The sequence below is a fragment of the Kogia breviceps genome, chromosome 12, assembly GCF_026419965.1.
Source record: "Kogia breviceps isolate mKogBre1 chromosome 12, mKogBre1 haplotype 1, whole genome shotgun sequence".
NCBI lineage: Eukaryota > Metazoa > Chordata > Mammalia > Artiodactyla > Physeteridae > Kogia > Kogia breviceps.
Genome location: NC_081321.1, coordinates 56,083,403 through 56,101,860, shown reverse-complemented (window position 1 = coordinate 56,101,860; position 18,458 = coordinate 56,083,403). Strand labels below are relative to the sequence as shown.

Here is an 18,458-nt window from a genome sequence, read left to right as displayed (position 1 = left end):
ACAAACAATATTTGTATAGCCTTTACAATTTACAGTGTATTTTGACATGACTTTTCTCATTTGGATAAAAATCCAAGGAATCTGTCATGAAAGAACACTGTCCCTTGCTTACTTAGAAAAGTATAGCTTTCATAGAATTAGTATCTGAATATGCATTAAGTGCAAGTGATCACAAGGGTTACAAAGATGAACAAAACATACTTGTTCTCAAGAGGCTTACAATTTTGTAAGAAAGGTGAGACAAAAATCATGGAAAATATGAGAAAAACAAAAATACTACGGAAATTCAGAAAAAGGTCAGGAACAGATTTATGAAGATGGCAAATGACTAAAAGTGACAGCATGAAAGAAAACATACCAGGGAAAAGAGAAGTGAGAGCAAAGGCACAGAAGGCAGCAAAATGTAGGAATATGATTAGACTACAATAGAAAGCACGGTCTAAGTGGACCTCAAGGTACAAAGGAACAGGAAAAAAAATAGCAAGAGAGTCTACAGTTAAGATAATGAAGATCTCTGAGTATTAGTCAAGAGATATGACTCATTTTGTAATCAACAGTACTGGATATTTTGAAGAAAAACATACCAATATTGAGAAAAACGAAAGCTACTTTTTATTTATTTATTTATTGTTTTTGGTGGTACGCGGGCCTCTCACTGCTGTGGCCTCTCTCGTTGCGGAGCACAGGTTCTGGACGCGCAGGCTCAGCGGCCATGGCTCACGGGCCCAGCCACTCCGCGGCATGTGGGATCTTCCTGGACCGGGGCACGAACCCATGTCCCCTGCATCGGCAGGCAGACTCTCAACCACTGCGCCACCAGGGAAGCCCTAAAGCTACTTTTTAAATAAAAGGAGTTCTAACAGAAATCTGGACAATACATCTAGAAAAGTTACGCATTTTATTAAATATGATTAATATGTGGCCTTTTAAAATGCATGGATTGATTTGCAAGAAAAACCGATAACAAAATAAACAAAATTAAGAGGTCAGAAACAATATGCTGCACAGAGGAAAGAAGGTGCAAGAGACTGGCAGAAGATAGTTAAGACAACTGGTAATTTCAGTTTTATCCCACAGCGCTGTTAAGAACACTAAAGTACGGATACTAGATCCACACATCTTAAGCGCCCCCCACTCTTAATAACAGAATGTTAACTTTGATACCACAGCATCTGGTATCTAAAGCATACTGAGATTACTTTTAGTTAACACCACTACCACAGAACATGCCACTTAGGGTATTTGCCTAAGACCTCACTTGTACTGACAAATGAGGCAGATGTATGGGCCAGGCCATATTTTTCCTCAAAAAGACGCTTTGGATATGCCTAAAGCATAAAAAATAATCAGTTAAGGCTTAAATATTTCATGGCCAGAGATCTATGTACAATGTTAACTGCTGCATAACCAACACTTAACACAGTGCCTGGAATACAGAAGACAATTATTTGTTGAATGAATCAAAACCAGTTTCTTGCCCTAGAGCAGGGGTTGGCTAATTTCAGCCCACAGACTAAACTTCACCATGTCTCTTTTTTGTAAATAATGTTTTGTTGGAACACAGCCATACAACTGCATACTGTCTATGGTTACTTCTACTAACACAGCAGAGTTGAGTGGTTGTGACAGAGAATACGTGGTCCACAAAGCCTGAGATATTTATTAACCGGCCCTTTACAGAAAGTTTGCTGATATGCCCTGGAAGACATAAGGATAGATCCTGTCCATTAATTCACTGGTGGCAAATGGGTTTTAGCTCAAACAGCAACTCAAAATATTAATGGCTACCTGGAGTGCAGTGTTAATAACGATTCTGGACTTAAAGGGAAAGAGTACAGTTCTCAATTATCAATGTCTACTCTGGTTTAGGGAAAGGAGAAACAGGACTGTAACTAAAAAACATTTGAAAATTTCTGCTGTAGAATATTTCACATAGCTAGCATGTTGTCTGATAGTTTTACAAAGATGAATTAGTTAGCTGCAAAATAATATGCAAAAACCTCAACAACAACAACAAAAACCTTGAAAGGAATCACTGAGGATGGTCCACCTGAATGCTTAAGACTGTCTATCAAAAACAACTTTGAAAAAAAAAATTTTGGTTCTGGCATAGTTGATGTTGCTCTATTTTACAACATTCAACAGGCGCCTTATACACTTAGTCAACAGATTCAGCTGTCAAGGTCATTTGTGAGGATGATAAAACAGTTTTATTAGGGGAACCTAATGTAAGACCCCCAACATATCCCAAAACTCCAACAAGTTTTACAGATAAAACTGAAAAGGGCATCTTGGGTAAAGCACATTTTTACATTTGGAGCTAAATCTGATCTATTAAATCTGCTCACTTTGATTTGAGAAGTAGTTAACATAATAAACAGCTTAACATTAAAGCATTCATGCCACTAGGGCTCTGCAAAGTTTCCTTTCAGATTTGTTTTAGAAAAATCCTTTGTGTCTTGGTCCTATGTCAAGTACTTGCACCCTAGCTACCAAGGGAGGCTGAAAAACCTACCATTTTCATTTTCTATAAAGCGAGGTTATACACCAAGACTCATTTAGGTCTGTAGCTGTCCAGACACTGATCAGTCTCTCTAAAGATAAATGTAAACACACACATCTGTATATCCATATAATAAGACATTTTTCATCAGATATTATGTTTCTGTTAGATGTAGCCTAGCCCATGTGGGCCTCACACCCTGGCATGATAAGAAGTTAAGGAGCCATGCATAGGGTATTTGAGGAGGTGGCAAAACAGTCACTGATGGGAATGGTGGGAGGGGATGTCTCAAGGTCAGATCAAGTTTAAATCTGAAGACCCAGAAGCCTGGGAGAAATTAAGTGACATTAAAGCAGTGGTTTCTCTGATTATCATAGGGAGTGTGTGTGTGTGTAAGTTTTAAAAAGCACCTCTGGAAGACTCTTAACACCTCCCTTCCTCCTTAAGAGCCTAAGACCTATATCCTAGCAAAGAAAGATCAGGGTCTATCAGAGCCCACATCATTAGTCTTCTTTGATTCCAAGTAAGTGTCCCCTAATTTAGTACAGAAAAGGAAGGGCTCTGTGTTCCTCGGGTCTCCAGAAATCAGTATTTTAAATAATCCTCAGTCATTTAAGTAATCCACTCTTAACATCTTGGCTCTCACATGTCACAGAAAAAAAAGAGACAACACCTCTGCAAAGGAATAAGAAGGTTAACCAGATGTTTTATTATGTTCCTAGTGAAGCCACACTTTCTCTAAGTCTCCTGAATTTGTGATTCCAGAATTTAACACTTACACCGAAGGTGCTCAATAATGTTTGCTGAATAGGTTGCAGAATGAGATGATTACATCAACCACAGAGATATCCCCATTAGTTAGGGAAAATATGTGCTTTCATGCATTTTAAGAAATCAGAAGTGAGGCTCTTTACTAGCAGCAGACAGACCAGAATTCAAGTTAAGGGTGAGGACTCCAGAACAAACCACACCCACTTTTATGACTGGAAGAATGCCACAAATATTTCTTTTAATATAGATACTTAGATTTCATAATACACCACCCTCCACAAGGATGGGGGAACGTTTTTTTAAAAAATTAATTAATTAATTAATTTATTTATTATTTTTCGCTGTGTTGGGTCTTCGTTTCTGTGCGAGGGCTTTCTCTAGCTGTGGCAAGTGGGGGCCACTCTTCTTCGCGGTGCATGGGCCGCTCACTGTTGCGGCCTCTCTTGTTGTAGAGCACAGGCTCCAGATGCGCAGGCTCAGTAGTTGTGGCTCACGGGTCTAGTTGCTCCGCAGCATGTGGGATCTTCCCAGACCAGGGCTCGAACCCGTGTCCCCTACATTGGCAGGCAGATTCTCAACCACTGCCACCAGGGAAGCCCCGGGGGAATATTTTTTAAACAATTTTACAGTCTATTTCAACACAAGGTTGAATTCAGAAATAAACAGAATTAGTCTTTCATGAGAGAAGGAACAAATGACTACAAAATTTTTTTAAATTTCATTTTACTGTTACCTTCCTAAGATTAAGACAAAGCTTAATATGACTGCCCCCAAATGCATGTGAAACCATAATAAGAATGCCATAATTTCAGATTGTGGGTTTATGATCTGCATTACATTCTAAATGAAATTTCAAGACCAGGACATTTCTAATGGAAAAATCCCCTAGTAAATGTGCCACAAGTTCAGAGGAGAAAAATTAACCAACTAACAAAAAACAGTGGAAGCACAGGTACTTCCCATAGTTTTCTCTAATAATTTTAACATCTTAATCTAAGCAGCAGTTTATGCTAGCTAATGCCCACACTGGCTTGTGCAGCTAGTTGTCTTATAAAGTTGTTTTAGACTAATGTAACAGTACTTCCTTTTATATCTAGCCTCTTCAGTTTATTCAAAGAGGCACTTAGTACCCAGTATAATAAAGACCACTTAGAAAAATAAAAGGCACTGCCATACTTTGTAAGCCATAAATAATGCTTACATTTGGCTTTTCCATACATTATTCCACTAACTTGCATAATTATTAGGTCAGTAAGCACTTTTATTTTTCATAAAGTAGCTTTGAAACATGCCTATCTTGGCAATTCTGTAAGATACTAGTCAATATACAAAAATAGCACACACACGTCTTCATTCTTGGACATGAATATACACCAAATGAATGGATAAAGACAATGAGGACTGAATCTGGGTGTTAATTAGGTTGCAAGGAGAGCAGTGGGGAAAACACAGAAAGTGAGCAGGCACTTCTTATAATCAATCCTGAGTTTCAAAGTAGCATCTTCAGATATTAACTTCTTTCCTTGTCAATACCAAGTGATTCCATCAAGGATGTTAAAACAGATTACATTAGTCCTACAATATTCCTATTCTAACCTTCTCTTGTGCTCTTACCTCACAATTAAATGTATTACATAATTCTTACAAATCTATCAATTGGGAGACAAACTGCAGGGTTTAAGACTTCAAAAACCGATAAAGAAGAAATTGCATCTACAATATGAGCTCTCAAGCATTACACTTTTTTAAAACATTTACTATTTTCCAGGCACCTATATACACTGATGAGTCTCCACTACTTCCAAACATTTAACTGGACTCTAAGGAATTAGGTGGTTCTCCCATACCTGTAAAGACTCATCGCCCTCAGTAGTGCCTTCCACCCTGAGTCTGTGTCAAAAAGAATTCCTTGGCAGAAACTGTTTCTAAGCTAATTGCCTCAAACTAACATTTTCAGACCCTGATGTCCTCCCCAAAGACACAAAGTAATAAAGAGTAAAGCCTTTACAACTATTTCAGACCCATTTCTCACAGAAATTCTGAAATCAGAAAATCTCTGAAATCTGCAAGTTTAATTTAGCGGCAAAACCTGACCTAACATAATTTTTTTTTTTTTTTTTTGCGCTACACGGGCATCTCACTGTTGTGGCCTCTCCCGTTGTGGAGCACAGGCTCCGGACGCTCAGGCTCAGCGGCCATGGCTCACGGGCCCAGCCGCTCCGCAGCATGTGGGATCTTCCCGGACCAGGGCACGAACCCATGTCCCCTGCATCTGCAGGCAGACTCCCAACCACTGTGCCACCAGGGAAGCCCCTAACATAAATTTTTTACACAGCAAAACTTCACCCAAGCACTGATGTGTGGCTATTTATAGTTTTTATTTATCCCATTAAGTGTAACTATTCATATTTCACTTCAGAAATATTAAGTGCTTGATTACTCTTACTAAAATGCAAAATAAATCTTTCCAAAAAGTTCTGAATTCCAAAATACCTGGCACCAAGGGTTATAGGTAAGGTATTACGGACCTGTAATCCATTTCACAAACATCTAAATACTCCATTAAACACACTCTGCGCTTTTCAATTTCTAAATTGTTGTCTACCCTGATTCACTGTTAGTCAGTCTAAAACTTACGTACCCTTTTAATATCATGTACAGATAGATCCCACCTCATTTTTAATGTCTTCTTGGACTACGAAAGCCTTAAAGGTTTTCACTTCTTCCTTTGATTCTATAAGCACTCAACTATATCACTCATTTGGGTATTATTATTATTTTGAACTATTTACATTTCATGATGATTAAATTTTCATGTCTTTGCTAAGAACCTTTTGTGCATAACTACTCAATTTAATCATAACATACAGTAACTGAGATCAACCAGCTCCAATTATAGGCAGTCAGATTAACAACTCCTCAAGAGACATGCCCTAAGTAACAAGGGACTATAGTTGGAAATAAATGTAACACTTAAAAAAACTAGTGTAGGGCTTCCCTGGGGGCGCAGTGCTTGACAGTCCGCCTGCTGATGCAGGGGATATGGGTTCGTGCCCCGGTCCGGGAAGATCCCACATGCCATGGAGCAGCTGGGCGTGTGAGTCATGGCCGCTGAGCCTCTGCGTCTGGAGCCTGTGCTCTGCAACAGGAGAGGCCACACCAGTGAGAGGCCTGCATACCGCAAAAAAAAAAAAAAAAAAAAAAAAAAAAAATAGTGTAAGTAGCCTATGATGGGAATTGATAAGGACAAACAGCTGAAATCTTCATGTATTCTTTCAATTAAAATAAAACAAATTTGAGCACTTACTATGTGTGCCAATTACCATTTGAGACTGTGTTGGAAAAGTGACATGGTGTTCCTTCCCTCTTGAAACAAACATTTTAGAGGGGAAGAGAGGATAGATGAATAAATAAATATAATTATTTGGTAAGAACTGTGAAGGTAATAAAGAGGGAATATTCCTTTATATAAGGTGATCAGGAAAAACTTCTCTGCAGATGAGACATCTGAACTGAGATGTAAGGTTCAGACTAAGGCAGAACTGCACACAGCTAAAGGAACAGCATGACAGAAAGCAGTTGTAAGCACCAAAAACTCAAAAGGTGGTAAAGGGCTGGTGGGGTCAAGATCAGAAAGAAGTCCAGTATGGCTGCAGCTTAGCGGGCAATGGAAAGGAGGTAAAGTTGTGAAGTAAGCAAGAACTGGACCTGGTTTTTATTTTAAGCCACTGGGGTAGGAAATTGGGACTGGAGGGTATTACATGATCTGGTTTACATTTTTAAAAGATGACTTTGTCTTCTGGGTGAAGACTGAGGAATGGCAACAAGTTAGGAAGTTCCTGTAGAAGTCTAGGCAAGAGATGACTGCGGCTTTAAACAAGGGTGATATCACAGCAACACAGGATTTTAGAGCTCAAAAATACCTTAACAACCGTTAATCAAACTTTGTCTACATAAAGGTAAGTTCTAAGACAGGAGTTAACTTGTTCTAGGCTTCATGGCCAGTGCCAGAGGGACCTGAAGCCTAGATCACCCAGGTCAAAGTAACCACTACTAAACCATGCTACTTAAATAGGGTAGAATCAAACTACTCAAAACTAGCACATCGGGACTCCCCTGGCGGTCCAGTGATTAAGACTTTGCCTTCCAATGGAGGGGGTGCGGGTTCAATCCCTGGCGGGGGAGCTAAGATCCCACATGCCTTGGGGCCAAAAAACCAAAACAGAAGCAATATTGTAACAAATTCAATAAAGACTTTAAAAGTGATCCACATCAAAAAATAAATAAAGCATATTCTAAAAAAAAAAAAAAAAAAGCCAAAAAAAAGCAAAACTAGCACATCATTTCTCAGATTTAGCCCTCATGCTCAATGGAATCAGTTAAAAGTTATGAGAAAAAGTGAAATAAGTAAGTGTCCAATCCGAGCACCTGAAGGTTCAGAGAAAAGTGCATAAGGGCCTGTTGGGAGTAAAAACAGCAAAAGTACTCTCAACTCACACTGCATAATTATGAAACTTCTACTCTAATACCATAATCTCTAACTGATAGATAATATCAATTTATCCTCTACATAGGACCCACTAGTGGACAAGACGTTATCAATCACTAAAGCACCGTAAGTGCTTTTCAAAGTGGAGTCTATGATTTTTGCTCAACCAGAACTCTAAAGTGAATAGCAGTAACAGCAGCCCTGCTCATTAGAAAGAGAACCTCTTAATCACCATCTTCACTCTTTTCAGTTCTACTTCCTGCCCTTCCACCTCTTCATTGACTATTATCACCATCATCACTTTCATGTAAACAATAGAAAACTTTTATAAATGCTCTTCTGTCCTTAAAAGCTTGCAAATCCTGTATTCTCTTTGTTCAACAAAGATCAAGTAAGGTGACAGGGCTGTTGGAGGAAAAAAAGCTTAAGTATAAAAAACCTAAAATACAGGGAATTTCAAACATTTTTCAGCTAGCAACTTAAACTATATAAGCAATAGTGAGTGGCAACTTTGTGACTAATTTGGATGTCCGGGACATAAAATATGATCTCAGTATGTTCCCTAATTCAGAACAGCTGACCAGTTAATTATTTAATATAGGGAGAACTAAAGCTTCCTATTAAATGAACGCCCCCTACTGTGGGATTAGCTCATGGGGGCAGGAATTCTATAGTGCTTACTCCCTGAAGCTATCCTGAAGCTAGTTTTTTACACTTATTTCTTCTCTAAACCACTCTGAATCTTTCTCTTTCTCTGACACCAACCCTGTTCTTTCAAACAGTGGTGTTGAGACTCAATACTCTCTTTATTCACACCCATTTTATTATTTCTACAGAAATAACTGGCACTAAATTTCCAAGAAACTGGGTGCAGTACAAACTACAACTTATGTATCTTACTTCTTTCATAACCTGAAACTTGTTACTTGAACCAAATGCAGGCTGTCCTAAAAATCCTTTAAAATTTGGAATGGTCCTAAGAAATGACTTTTATGAAAATAGTTGTTTAACAATGATTGCTACAATTATTCTTAAATAAACATGAAACAACTTTCTCCCAGAAGGTAAAAACATTCTCATTTGCTTTGGAAAAGTATCTAGACAACACATCAAATTCTCAGGTCAAGGACACATTGTTAAACTAGAAGTGGGAAAAAGTACATAGCTTTACTACATGAAAGCTACTACATATCCTAAAACAGGGAAAGTCAACTTTAAAAAATCTGTTCGGGGTTATGTCAAAACTTGAACATATATGAACCTATCCATGGTTGAGTAATCAGATGTACAAAACAAGTATTAAAACCAAAAATTGACTTAAAAAATAACAATTACCTAATCTCCTACTGCAATCCAAAGTTGAATGGGGGGAATTCCCTGGCAGTCCAGTGGTTAGAACTTGGTGCTTTCACTGCCAGGGCCTGGGTTCAATCCCTGGTTGGGGAACTAAGATCCCACAAGCCGCGCAGCGCGGCATGTTGAATGGACTGCTCAATGGAGAAAACTGCAAAGAAATTAAACTTAAAATAATTATATATTAATTAGAGATTCCAAGATAAAGCACATGAAAACACTGCCTCACATTTATCTATGGTTCCTATTCTTCTCTACTCCTCCAACAAAAATATGTTCAATATATTGCAAAGCATGGAAAAATGAGTAATACACAAAAAAGTAAATAATAACCAGACAGACATTTGGGAATATTTGAATGGCCTTTCAGATAAATGTGGATATTCTCCTTTGATACAATACCAAAACTCATTCATCTGAAATATATTGGAATGGGTAACACTTTATCAATAAACTTTACATTCTCTATAACATTAAGACCCATTGGTCTTAGGGGCTTCCCTGGTGGTGAAGTGGTTAAGAATCCACCTGCCAGTGCAAGGGACATAAGTTCGAGTCCTGGTCCGGGAAGATCCCACACGCTGCAGAGCAACTAAGCCCATGCACCACAACTACTGAGCCTGCGCTCTAGAGCCTGTGAGCCACAACTACTGAGCCCATGTGCCACAAGTACTGAAGCCCGCGTGCCTAGAGCCTCTGCTCTGCAGCGAGAGAAGCCACCACAATGGGAAGCTCACGCACCGCAATGAAGAGTACCCCCACTCGCCGCAACTAAAGAAAGCCTGTGCGCAGCAACGGAGACCCAACACAGCCAAAAATAAATTAATTATTTTTAAAAAATGACCCACTGGTCTAGCTAGAACTTTGTTTCTTATCCTTGCATGATCTTATAATATCATGCACTGGTGACTTGGAAAATATTGGCTTACAGAGTCATGTGGATCTTCAAATAGACATATTTCATTATACATTATTTTAAAAACCATGTCCATTAACATCACCAATATCATCGGAAAAATCTTCCAAAATTCTAATTTTCACTTGAAAACCAGAACTTTATCACTGCCCGTAAATACTGTCATATTTTCCTTTTAAAGATCCAGGTTCACTTTTTGAGAAAATGTCAGTCTAATACGCAAGTCTGAAAAACTTCTTCAGTTTGTCAAGCATTCCTTCAAATAAAAATGGTATTCATGAAAAAAGTGACTAATTCAGCTTGCAACTAAAAAATCACACAAATGCTTTCCCTAGGGGCAACCATATTTCAGTATGACAGCAGAAAAAGCGTTTTAAGCATACTTCCTATTTTGTCACAGTACATTAAAATGATATGTACAAAGTTGAGATCTGATAATTTTTTTTTTTACTTCTTCATCAAGTGCATTTAGACTTTTTTTTTTTAAACTGTGAGTGCATGGCACTGAAGGATATGTACCATGACTGCTAATACAGGGAGGTACTCTCACCTGATTTGTTCTCAGATGTCAAAAGTTTTACCCACCTTTGGTTTTGTACATTGGTACAGATGTCAACACAGTGAAAAGGCAAAGGACATCTCAGTATTATTGTAAATAGTCCTGTACTTGTAGACTCCCTCAAAATGTCTAGGTAATCCCCAGGATTCCTTGGACCATACTTTAAAAACCACTGAGCTACACAATTTATTTGTTCACAATCACAATTATTCTTCCTTACTTCTCATTCATATTTTAATAAGAATCTTAAAAATTAAGCAATCTAATCAACTTCAATTGGCACTAGCGATGCTGCAGGTGAACCGAAGCTTTATATGTCATCTTTCCCACTGAGGAAGCAAAGAGGTTTGGAAAGCTTACAAACTTTGCCCAAAAACTCATTGCATTGGTATGATTGCAAGCAATACTAATTTTCTTCATTATACTTTTCTGTATTCAAAACACTTTAGTGCAAAATCTCAAGTTCAACAATTTCAAGAGCAGCAGAATAACAGATGCACATGTTTATATACCTCATTACTATCCCTTGTTATTATCTGTACAGTACAGAATTCAAGATTCCTGAGGGATTCCCAAGTTTTGCTATAGTTACTGAGGAGCTTAATGATAACTTATAAATCTTAGAAGCAGCAGCTATAACTATGTTAGCATAATGTAGTCTCACGGAATCTTACAACACGTAGGTAACAGCTGGATGCGATACGCACACCACTGTAACACCTACAAACTATTAATTAAACAAAAAGAGCTTATATTTATAGTCTTCATTCCCAGTAACTAAGAACTTTTAGAAACTCCCCCGCTTTTTATAGAATAGTGACTTGAAAAATATATTCTAATAAGAAGGATAAACTATAGAAAACTCAGATAATTAGAATTTTGCATAACATTTTCCATTTCCTTTCTAGAAGCTTTTGCCAAAAACTGCTATTAAATGGACAAACAGATTTTCTTTCATCTTTGTGCCCTTCCCACAAGGCAAAGAAGAGGAAAGCAACAGGTAAAGGTGATCCACCAATGGGGCAATTAGTTCACTGTATATTTTCAAAATAAAGTTACTTAACAAAATGCTAAGTTTTAAATAGAGGAGAGAAAACTATCTTATTAAAAGTACATATTTACTGAAATAAATATTCAAGGCAACTACTGAAAAACTCAGCAAGAAGCTCCATGATGTAGCAAAAGTGATGATTCCAAGAAGTCAATAATTGGAAGTGTTCAAAATTACATATAACTGCTTTTAATGGATGCTCTTTTCCTTTAACATCTTTAGTCTGCCTGTACAATGTTAAAAAACATTCTATCCCCACCACTGGAAAAGATTACCTAGCAAGTTATCTCATAGGATCAGAATCCAGTTTAAATTTAAAAGGTCTCATTGAAATAAATAAGCACGCACGTACAACTACAAAATTACAAAACAGCATAACTACAAGAGTTAAGCGTTAGGAACCAGCCCAATATAAAATTCAAAATCAGGACGCTAGATAATTATTCTGTATAGTTAGACTAAGATTATTAATTTAAAAGTGAACACAGTTCTAGAACTTGAGCACCTCATATATAATTTTAAGTGTGGTAATACTCCAGAATATTGTTCTGTATAGAAAAGACCAAATGGAAATTCTGCAATCTATGTTGTAATTTTTTTTTTTTTTTTTGGCCGCTGCACGGCTTGTGGGATCTTAGTTCTCTGACCATGGATTGAACCCCGGGCCCTCTGCGGTGAAAGTGTGGAGTTCTAACCACTGGACCACCAGGGAATTCCCCAAATAGTCATTTCTTTCTTTTATAAGTTTTAAGGTTCCTTGGAAACTGTTTAAAAATTTTGATCCACTATTGATGTAAGGAAAAAATTCTTCATAAATCGCTACTGAAATAATAATCAGTTGCTGTTGTAGCCTTAATTTGACTAACACTGGGAATAAACACACCAGCATTAGGAAGTATGGAGAACTGGTATTTCTTTTTGTTAGTGGTGTATTTTAAGAAGTGATTTTAATTTTTTAAAGGCAGCACAAAAGTTCCTGATAACCTTTCTTCTCTAAAATACAAATTCTATGACTAAAGGGTTGGTCTTAGAATCCAGTGACCAACTAGGTTCAAACAAAGTACAAGAGAATTATACAGCAAGCCAGTTTTTACTGCAAATAGATAAATTCATCCTATTCCTTGCACCTAATGCTTCCATTGTGTTCATAACACTTCCAAAGGACTAATAAATGAAAAGACTTAAGTTCTCAAATGGTAATTAGTACCTTTAAGTACTATTGCAAAATATCTTAACACTGAAAAACATCAGGCTTTCAGCACAAGGGTAAGCCACGGTACAGACCTCCTGCTTGCTGAAAAATCTGTCCAGTGTTAACAATGAATCATTGCATCAGCCAGAATATGTTTCTTAACTTTTTCTAAAAGAAATCCAATTTGAAAAGGGTAACTGTAAAAACTTCAGCCTAATCTCTGACTCTAAGGGTCTCAAAAATGATAGGAGGGGGAAGAAAAATCAAGGCATAAATTTAGGCACAACCCTATATGGTCTTACAAAGTTTAAGATCAATCTTCATCAAGATTTTCTGTAGACTGAACATGTGACATTATTGCCATAATAGAAAAGAAAGCTTTTGAATATTCAGTTCATAAATACTAAACTATTCCTGGTGCCAGTCAAATCTAAACACTACAGATCAATACCCACCCCTTCTTCACCAATACATAACACAGAAACACATTATTTTAAGCCTTTGGGAAAATGACAACACATGCACACCAGTAAGACCTTGATATTCAATAATAAAACTCCCTACTTACACTTTTGGAAGAAAAATAAACGACACCTTTGCAAAATCAGTCAAATCCTATTTGTATGAGATCCAGTTTCCCTATTTAATTTCACTGCCTTAATAAATATTGATCAAATACCTACAACAGAAGTCAAAGAAAATTGAACATAGACAGTTTCTCATTCAAATCTTAGACTTTATATTTAAAACAACATGTATAATTAGTTACTATGTTATCAATCTCTGCATAGGTCTTCTACCAATCTTGAATTATATTGGAAGATACACCTGTAAGATCCTACTGTACATGGATCAAAGTTTTTTATGATGAATTCCCTATTACACCTTGCTAGACCCTCCTTACATGCTGGCTCCTTACCATGGGGGCTCACTTTCCCTTTATACAGCGAAGAGAAAATACTGAAATTCCACAGTAAAGGACTGTCTTGAGGATAAAATAAAAATCAATTTGTAAAGTTAAAATGATTCCAAAACCAATGTGGAAATGTTTCTTTTTGAAGGAATACAAAGTTCTCTTCAAATATCATCTCTTTAAATGTTTATTACAGATCCCTAAATCTAAGTGCTAAACACTTACTATGTGCACAGGAAAGGTTCTAGTAACTAAGATACAGTAGAGAATAAAATGGACCAAGTCCCTACCCTCATGGTGTTTACATTTAACAAACTGGTATTGTCTCTGTGCAAAGAACACATCCTGTCCATGGAGTTTATAATTTAGTGGGATAACAAAAAACACATATAATGATAACAGGAGGTAGGAAGTGACACTTGTCATAGAAAGGAAGAGAGATGACTTTCATAGGGTGGGGGAGGGTGGGAGGGGGCAGAAAGAGCAATCATTTTCATGAACCCATACCACAGTTTAAAATTAAGCCAGTCTATTATTGGGTTCTTCAGTTGTATTCCCATACTTGGCACATTAAAACCAAACTGTATACACGTGTTTCAAAGACTTACTTTCCGGCTTCTTCAGATAAGGGAGCTTCACAATTTATTATGAATGACAAAAAGAAAACGCAAGTGAAACCACTTTCCCGTAGTGCAGAGATCAAAAGCATGGATGGGCTCAAATAAGACTATCATTCAGGGCTCTGTGTCCTTAAAGTTAATTCACCATTCTGAGTATCAACTTCCTCTCTTAAAACGTGGTAATGAAACTACCCAAATGGTTCTACACTGTTAGACTAACGTACTCACCTTTTTAAGGGTATGATGGGATGACTATCCTCTGTAAAATGTAATTCACTATTAAAAATGTCGTATATTTTCCTCCAGGTTCTCTATTATGGATAGGTTACGGTCCTAGAAGTCAGCAGGACCACTGCCTAGTTATCTTTTCCAGGCCTCAGTTTCCTCCTCTGTAAAATCAGAGGGTGGGACTGGATGATCTAAATAGCCCTTTCCGGCCCTTAAAAAGTCCCATGACTCCATTATGACTCAAACACAATTCAAGGGTCAGCTTTTAGGAGTGATACCAGCTTTAAGTTAAATGACCGTCTACCCTTTTTATGTTACTGCTTGCTAAGCTAAGGTTTTGTTGAACAAGTCCAAATAGCATTCTAATTACAAAAAAAGAGGGTTAAAAAATGAATTTATGAGTTGGAAGCTTTAAGTTTTATAAGCATGATAAATTATATTTTAGATATTTATATATTAGATGCTATGCTACTAGCAAAACAAAAATCCAATCAGGCTGAATTAATTTTAAAATATTAAAATCACAATCTTCATTTAGCGTCAACTTTCTACCTCGTTAAAAATGTGATTTCCCGTTACTGTAACACAGAACTGCTTATGTTCACACAAGAGCTGCAGGGCAAAAATGCTGTTCTGAACTAATAAAAGGGGGTGGGGGATCATGAGAAGGGGAAGAAAATCATCTGCTTAAACTCAGCAAGGATGATCTTTTCTCCAAAAGCCATCAGTTTTTTGGTTTTTTCTTTTTTCACAAGAAATATTCGGATGGCCCGATTCACTGGGAGTAGTTTTAAATAAGATTCACGGCGCTGACAGTCAATGTTAGGATTACACACATCGAGATGGCGAAAAAGAAAAGACAAACTTCCTGGATTTTCTCTCCCTCTGTAAGAGAAAGAGATTTCCTCTTGCTGACGAAGGGAAAGGCCCCTTTAACAGTTTTTCTCTACGCGGTGGCCGCTGCCAGACTAGGTGGGGCTCCCTCCGCTGCCTTCCTCCTGCCACTTCCCGCAACAAATGGAGCAAACCAGCCCCGTTTCAGGCAAACTTTTTCCCTGTCAGGCTCGAACTCGCAGGGCGCCGGGGAGTGGTTTCCCCCGAACGCTCCTCGCCCCAGCTCGGGACTGGGGGAAGCTGGGTCTCCTCAAAGGATAACTTTCTGGTTTCCGTTCTAACTTCCACTCACACCCGGGAAGAACAGAGGCGGCCGGCGAGGGGGCTCCGGGGCGGGGGGACGAGTCTTACGAGGAGCCGGCGGGGGACCGTGGGCAGCGGGAGAGGCTGCGGCGGCCGCGGGCAGGAGGGAGCAGGCGGGTGGGGGGGGGTCCTCGGGCTCTCACTTCCTCCGCCATATTTCAGACATTTGACCCCTTCCGCAAAGCGCGCTGTTCCCCCGCGGCGGCTCACGCCCGCCGGCCTGGGAGGCAGAGCACTCGCCGGCCGGGTCCGGGCCCTCGCACCACCTGCCGCGCTCCGAGGCCGCCGTCGCCGCCGCCGCCCCGGCCCCCTGACCGCCGCGCGCGCGCCCCGCCCGGCCCGCGCCGCACCCCACCCGCTCCCCTCTGCCGGCGCCCGGTCCCCGCCCCGCGCGGCCACCGCCGCCGCTCCCCTCAGCGGCCACGCACGCACTCTGCGAACCTCTCGCGCTGTCACCGGGTCCCCGCAGCCAGCGTCGCCTCGCGCTCCCTCCGGGTAGCTGCTACCGGCGCCACGGCGGTCCTGCCGCTACCGCCGCCGCCGCCGCTCCGGCTGGCTTACACGCCTGACTCTGGGCGAGGTTTGGCGGTGTCGCCTTGACGTCAAGCGTTCAGCCTCGCTCTCGCTTCCGCCCGCGGGCGGGGCGCGCGGGTGCGCGGCCGGGAAGGGGCGGAGCCTAGGGGCGGAGCGAGGGGAGCCTAGGGGCGGGGCCTTCCGCGTCCCCGCAGCTCAAACCGGGAGTGCGAGGCGGCTTTCGTGGCGTTTCCTCCGTGGTGTTTTTCTCTCCCTTTTACTGCCTCTTCGGCCTCCCCTTGGCTTCCCAGATCCTAGCGGGTTATAACGGTACGAAGAGCTTAAAAACCGTACGAATTCAAAAGGTGCATTTCATGCAAACTGTAATTCAGTCACCAACGCCACCAAACATTTGGTGCTTCCGTACTCCTTTGTGCTGGGGAAAGTGGCTGGAGAAGTAACAGCGCTCAATTTCCACACCTAGAGCTCCCGTGAGGGTGCCTTGGCTAGGGCACTGTCTTTTTCATTCTTGAAGTGGTTACTCTTGAATTGTCAAGCGTCTTCACCCAGAACAACTCTTTGCAGATTACCCTGTCAAACTCAACTAATCCAAGATTCCAAACAACCTTGTACCTAAATCAACTATTTATATGAGTAAAATAAATCGCACATTTAAATGTGTGACTCAAGTACTTTAAAGGGTTACCCATAGGTGGTTTATGATGTAACTACTGGGCAACAGAAAGGACTTGCTGTTCCAAAATGCCTTGTTTCAAAAAGGGTGGGAACTTAACAGTGGAATTTACCATTATTAGAGAAAAGACTAAAATACGACTACCCTTTATACAAGATATTAGCTTTTTTATGAAAACTGGGTTTTGATGGGCAAAAATATTCAAAGAGAGAGCAAAAATATTCAAAGATGGGCAAATATGCAGGGAAAAGTAGGGGTTGGGGGGTCATTAAAGGCTAATTTTTGCTTATTTGAGAGTTTAACTGGGCCCTGTGTTATAAGGCATTCTTGAAATAAATTTTTATGAACTTTTATAAATTTGGAAGATTAGCAAAAAATATGATTAATTTCACTCCTTTTAAGAATACTAGTAATTGAAAACTAAAGGAATAGATAAGAATGAACTATAATTATCCTAAGTTTTCTGTATAAGTGCTTTCTAGGTGTTGCACGATTTAGGTTAACTGAATATGTTGAATATTTTGGTAATTTCTGTTTCCTTATAAAAACCGTTTTTTGATGGGAATTTCAAAGGCAAGTGTCAGAGCAGTCTGTAGGAAATATTGTAAATTCCGAATGAATGAATTTCAAATAAATTTGACTTTACTAACTTCAATTATTGCATGAAACTTTGAGAAGTCTGAAAGCCTGAAACTGAGTTCATGGGAGAAAATGTTACCTGGGTATACTGTTTTTTCTTTTCTCTCTCTCTCTCTTTTTAACTTTTTGACCTTTGCGCAATTGATTTTTTTTTCCTCAGAAAGAGTCAGTTTCAGAAGATTGGAGCTAAGATTATTTAGAATTTGAGAGAATATGTAAAATAGTTAAATTTAAAATACATTTGTTTTTTTCTGTTACACTGGAAATCGTTTCACTCGTATTAAGCTATCATCTCTATGCAGAGAATGCCACACTGTACATCTCTTAAGCACTGAACTCACTTTTGGGTTTGAGCTCCTCATTCCTATCCCCTTGAAAACTTCACCAGGATATTCCACTGGCAACTTGAACAGGTCATGTGTGCAAACTGAACTCATCACCTTTGTCACCAAACCAGTTTCTTCTCCTTTTGTTAATTGTATCGCCATCTTTTAAATTACCCGGTCTTCAATCCTGATACTCCTTTTTCTGTCTTTCCTGAAACCATCAGTCAATTGGCACATCTATTAGATAGCAATTCATTTCTACTGAGACCACACTTGTTTGGCTTGGCATTACTTCTCAACTCCCGGACTTCAGGTGCACCTTCCTACCTTGCCTGTGGCCTCCTGTCTGTTCCTGCTGTGATCCATTCTACACATTGTTGCCAGATGAATTATCTTAAAGCATACTGAGCAAGTCACTCTCTTAGTCAAAGAGCATTCAGTTACTCCCCTGCCCTACTGAAGTTAAAAATCCTTGTATCTTATTTTTACCTTTC

At 39.3% G+C, this 18,458-nt stretch overlaps 1 protein-coding gene across 4 annotated transcripts in view; it reads right to left on the bottom strand.

Moving 5' to 3' along the window:
* Positions 1-16,466, bottom strand: part of RAP1B (RAP1B, member of RAS oncogene family) — a 47,623-nt gene extending 31,157 nt beyond the window's left edge. Inside the window, exons 1-2 of one of the 4 annotated variants that reach the window (XM_067009710.1) lie at positions 16,234-16,416; positions 9,099-9,267 (exon numbers count right to left, since the gene is read on the bottom strand). The gene's annotated coding sequence lies outside the window, so the exon portion shown is untranslated. Of the gene's footprint in view, positions 1-9,098; positions 9,268-14,595; positions 14,757-16,233 lie in introns of those variants that run through there. The other 3 variants (XM_059080362.2, XM_067009709.1, XM_067009711.1) reach the window with 3 other exon arrangements.
* Positions 16,467-18,458: the final 1,992 nt, after the last annotated feature.